This window comes from Ambystoma mexicanum, chromosome 1p (assembly GCF_040938575.1).
Source record: "Ambystoma mexicanum isolate Mex_15411 chromosome 1p, UKY_AmexF1_1, whole genome shotgun sequence".
NCBI classification, from domain to species: Eukaryota; Metazoa; Chordata; class Amphibia; order Caudata; family Ambystomatidae; genus Ambystoma; species Ambystoma mexicanum.
The window spans coordinates 204967939-204973301 of NC_090921.1; the positions used below are offsets into that span (position 1 = coordinate 204967939).

The 5363-nt window shown below is 45.1% G+C and overlaps 2 non-coding genes across 2 annotated transcripts; one reads left to right on the forward strand and one right to left on the reverse strand.

Annotated features, from left to right (window-relative positions):
• Positions 1-2469: 2469 nt before the first annotated feature.
• Positions 2470-2551, reverse strand: TRNAS-GCU (transfer RNA serine (anticodon GCU)). Its single transcript has one exon. It is a non-coding gene; the product is annotated as a tRNA-Ser (tRNA).
• A 753-nt stretch (positions 2552-3304) lies between these two features.
• TRNAP-CGG (transfer RNA proline (anticodon CGG)) lies at positions 3305-3376 on the forward strand. The gene has a single exon. It is a non-coding gene; the product is annotated as a tRNA-Pro (tRNA).
• Positions 3377-5363: the final 1987 nt, after the last annotated feature.

The window sequence follows — 5363 nt, forward strand, 5'->3', positions numbered from 1 at the left end:
AGTGAATAATGGTGGCACTGTGAGTGAGTCTTACTGGCTTTTGACATATAAATGTTCACCCTCCTCGGCACTTTAAGTACATTAGTACTCAGTTTGCATACTCTCTGTGGGCACTCAGCACATCTGCTCCGTGTTCATTGTTTTCTAGCTTTCCTTTCCACGTCATTCGTTTCTCGAAGCTGGGTCCTGTGTTGTGTCTCAGTGTTCTGTTTGTCTGTGCCTGCTGATCTGGCACTATTTCGATTCTCCTACCGTCTCAGGTACATATGCCTAATCTCGGCGGCCCCGCTCTTCGCACAGCCGCTTAGTAGACACCTGCGTCCTGCGTGTTCTCCACGACTGCACTCTGCCGCCTCAGCATGCGTTCCTTGACACAAAGTATGCATCGCTTCTCAGAGTTTCTGCCTGAGTCTGCCAGCCATTTGCAGTTCAGCTCCTCCTGACACACTGTAGCTGCTGTTATCTTCTAACCTCTTCATGTGGGCTCTGGTGCTGCTTCCCCTTGAGATCAGGGCTCTGTTTTGATTCAAACGCGCTGCGTGGATTCTCCTTTCCTTTGTTCTAGGCTAGGCGCCATTTTGTTGCACTCGCCCGCCACACCATCCAAACTTTTCTTCCGTGTTCTGGCCTGCATGCAAGTCTCATCTGGGTTTTCAGCACTATGTGCCCGGCATATTCATGCTGCTGTGACTTCCATTTTACTGTTCATATCTTGTTTATTATACCTGTTCAGCATTCGGATCTTCATCGGATCAGCAGGAGCTCCGAGATACAGGTCTTTTACGTGGCCATGTAGCCACGCCCCCTCCCTTTAGCTTTTTATCTTTCCAAAGTGAGTCACTAAAATGAGGAGCATTGAACAGGACAGTGCTATACAAATGCATGACTGCTATGTATGTAGGTGCTATGTATGGAAAAGTGAATGTGTTGTTCCTGTTCTACATACATCCTCTTGCTTCAAAATAGAGTGCATTGTGCCTTGTTTTTACAATTCATTTTGTGAGATTTGTCCGGTGAACGATCAGGTGAGACTTGCTGTTTGTGTTGTGCTTCAGTGCTCGGATGAGAATGGCCTAGTGTTTCTAGCATTCACAAGGCAGTTCTGTGACACTGGCTCACTGTTTTTTTGGGTCATTATGTGAGTCAGACCTGGTGTTTCAGGGAGCAATTGTGAGATTGGTGGTGTCTTGGTGAAGCATTGCGTAATAATCTTAAGAATTGAGCCATTTTTAGTTTTGGCTGTTGGGTGCACTGAAGAACCACCTATTACCTGAATTGATTACATTGGAGTAAAGCGAGGTGAGCGATGTCAGCAGGGATACAGGGCTTGTGGATGTTATTTATTTACTTACCTAACCAGTGACTGCCCATGGCCAGGCTAATCTCTATACAGCCATTCGGGTCACTCCCTGCCCTCATCGCCCAATATACATCATCCAAGCAGTAACAGCAAACGTGGTGATGCGAGTGACTGCCATTATTTCAAAGTATTCTTAAGAGTTAATTGCTTAACTGTAGCTATAACTGTGCTGCTGGTGTAATAAGATTGTCTTAAACAAGTGTGCGCTCAGTATGTGTGTCCTCTCAATAAAGTCCTGTTAAAAACAAAAAAATAAAATGCTAAAACTATTGGCTTTGCCAATGCGTGTCTTTTTTTGGATCGTGTACAGGGACCTCCTGTCACATGCGCCCGAACACTGCGGGCGTTGCCAGAGGAGCCGGCGGTTGTTGGCGTGTTGCCGTTGGGCTGCATTTTATTTCCACATGTGATCCGCTGTGGCACAATCAGGGATTCAGGGCGCGTGCCGGCACCAAGCGGGACCTCGCCAGCGATTCCGACGATGGTCGGGCATGACCCTCCAGCAACGCACACCGACAGGTAATTACATAACCAGGAACTTCGGTGGAATTACATAACTGATCTTCCCACAAACCCTAAACAATATGAGCAGCTCCTTCCGCAATGCCCACGAATTCAAGAAATGTCTGAATGCATTTGTAGCGTGACTGATGTGTAGGGCCCTTATTTATCCTCTGGGGATTCTGCTAATTGTAATTGTAACAGTAATGCTAATTGTAATTACTGGTCAGCAACATCTGTACTGAATCCGGCCAGGGCCAAACTCCGCCTTTCATCCTTACCAAACACTGTGGGTGAGAAGATGCCTGAGGCTTCGTAGTGCTGTGTAAAAGCAAATTAGTATTATTATACGCACAAAGAAATTACCAATAATGAAAAAATAAATTTCCCTTGAGTGGGATGGTAATTTTCGGAGAATTGAGGCAGCATGTACTGGTATCAGTCGTTCCCTCTCCCTGAAAACTGGTGTATGTTTTGACATCACAGAATGATTAGCGTTCATCTGTCAGGGAAGGACAAATAAAGATCCGTAGCATTGTAGTAAATTAGATATTTATTTTTTTTGGTAAACACTACCACCCATATTTAAAACGTGTGAAGAAAACGGACGACGAGGATGGGTTCCGAACCCACACGTGCAGAGCACAATGGATTAGCAGTCTATCGCCTTCACCACTCGGCTACCTCGTCTGCACAGGAAAAGCTGGAAGCTTTAACTTTTTGATTAGTGAAGTAGAGCTGTCCTGTGTGACTGGACCTGAATTACTTTTACTGCACACCACAGCAAGCTCTGAGCTGTGGGACATAGTGCTGCATTCTGGCCGGGCAAACTTGACGAGCAAAAGTATATTATATTCACTCATTAACTACTACCATTCCTGCATTCCCGTGTTATCATTTACACGAAATCAAGGAAAGCCTCCGCTCCACGTCCCACGGGCGAATCATGGCTCTTTTAACCGGAGTCAGGAACAGATGTGCTCAATAGATCAATGGCCTGTTTCATTTCACCAGGAAGAGGGGTGTGGCTAGACCTGCCACCTGGAAGAGGGTTGTGGCTAGACCTGTCACCTGGAAGAGGGGTATGGCTAGACCCGTCACGGGAAGAGGGTTGGCCACGACCCTTAGAGGCAATGATGTCACTTACCAGGTCATTGCAGGGTCATTGCAGGGTCATCATACCACTCACACTCAGAGGAACTGATGCTACAGACCATCTCACTGTGGCAAAAGGCTGTGAATGACCCTTTCAATAAAAGGCAGTGATGCCCTAAACCTAGTACTGTTACTTGAGGGAACTGTTACCACTAACCCCAAGAAAAAATACTTTTGCTTGACTGGCTCTAAGACTTTAAGACTAAGCCTTAAACAATAGCAACCCAGTTGCATCAAGAGCTAGATATTGAGTGACAAGGACACATGATGGCAGTGCTGTTGTGCAGAGGCTCGTTGGTCTAGGGGTATGATTCTCGCTTCGGGTGCGTGAGGTCCCGGGTTCAAATCCCGGACGAGCCCCTTTATTAATTTCACAAAATGAATACTTATGTATTTTATGTTATTTGACCGCAACACTTTTGATCACATTAATGCCGCTGAATAGCGGAAATAAAGCAAAGCTCCTTAATAGTTCCACATAAAATAAATTACATTGTTGTGAGGTCTCGGACATAAGGTTCACGCCCACCTCAGGTTTACGGTCAGTCGACGTGTTCTTAAAATGATATGTGTCTGATTTTGCGACTTCACGTAGCTATGTATGCCAATGAACAATGGGTACAAACTTCATAAGACTTTTCCTGAAACCACGTTTGTAAGGTTTGCACAAAGCAAGCGACAGAAAATAAACTATCAGGTTAAATACAGCGCGCACTGAAGCGAGGAGGTTTCGCAGCGCTGGAATATTGGACACGGCGAAAAAACACCGTCTAAAGCGCTCCCAGTGACTCCTCCCAAAATGAAGCCTGTTTTTAAATAATGGTTTGGGTTAATATAGGGAGAGCAGCTCAATAGGCAAAGTCATTGAAAATACAGTATTTCTTGTAAATTAAAATATCAAAATGTGTTATTTACTGCATTTGTAATGTAACTTGGCTTATATAGGGTGCCGTTGGCCAATTACGGTTACTTCTTGGCGCTAGGTTATGTAGAAGAGGGGCTGGGGGGCTTTAGTGGGGCAGGGGATTTACTGGGGGGAAGGGGGGCGGAGGTGCAAATCCTACATGTCAGGTGCAGAACCGAAGTACCCGTGGTGTGTGTGTCAGTGAGATTCTAGGTGAGTTGGGCATGTGTGGTTTGTGTTGCCGTATGAGCCCCCAGTGTGTTGCTCTCTTACGTACTGATTCATCCTAGGAGCCAGGGTAGATATGGGAATGCATCCTATAGAACTGATATTGTGTGGTGAGTCCAGGCAGGGCCGGCCTTAGGGCAGGGCCCCCCAGGTGACCGTCCGAACTCCCTGCCATTTGCCCCCTGCCACACCAGCACAGTGGAGTATTTCAAGGTCTCCCCTGAGCTGTCGTGATGGGAGAAGACATGGCAGGCACCCTATGTGAAAACAAGGAACTAATATGAGGCAGGGTAACCAAAAAGGAAACACACCAAACACAGGTTACAAAGGAACATACAAAGTACTTTATTTTATACTGAATCCAGTTACAAAAGAACAGAACAAAATTCAGATAGCTAACGACCCTCAGTACAACACAGCGAACTCCGGCGTGGTTCGGTGTGCTCAGTGAGTGCAAATCTTCATTGAAACACTCAGGCTTTTATACATTTCTCCAGCCTTTCTGCAGGTTAACCATTCCATAAATAAGCTACTGCTCTAGGGTCCCTTGCCAGGTCAAATCTAGTTCATCTTAGGTTTATACATTAACAAGAAGAAATGGTAATAATGTATGCTCTAGGCCTAACATTACAATGCGGGACTTAGTTTATACAATGTAGTTAAGCAGGTGTTCTCATTCAATTATAGATCAGTTTCGGTGATACAGGTAATCCATTGCACACAGGTCAGCAGAAGGACAAGGTCTCAGCTCATGGCCCTAACAAGTGGCCTGCAGGCAAGTTATACATTAGCTGTACAGAGGTCATGACAATCGAGTTCTGTTCTGAATAACATAGGCTACCATTTTAGCTCACATGGTGACTTTATAGAGCAAGAAAACCTAAAATGGCGGCTTGACCCAAAATGACAGTTTACATGTTTTCAAAGGTCAGGACCTTGCAATGCGAGTTTATTCACATGTAGTTTATAAGCAGCTTGTTAGCAGCTTGGCGTAGGCCAATATACATATATTCATAGCAATAGGAGGCACGATATAATTTCTAGTTTGACAAACCCTCCTTTTGGCCTATGCCAAGTGCTAAACTACTTCTGATCTCCCTGAAAATAATTCCATGTGTCATCGTCCATACACCCTGAATAGCTGTCAGAAATATCTATCGCCATTAGATCTTTTACTAAGATCTCTTTCAGTACATACTCCTTAGAGGTTTTATC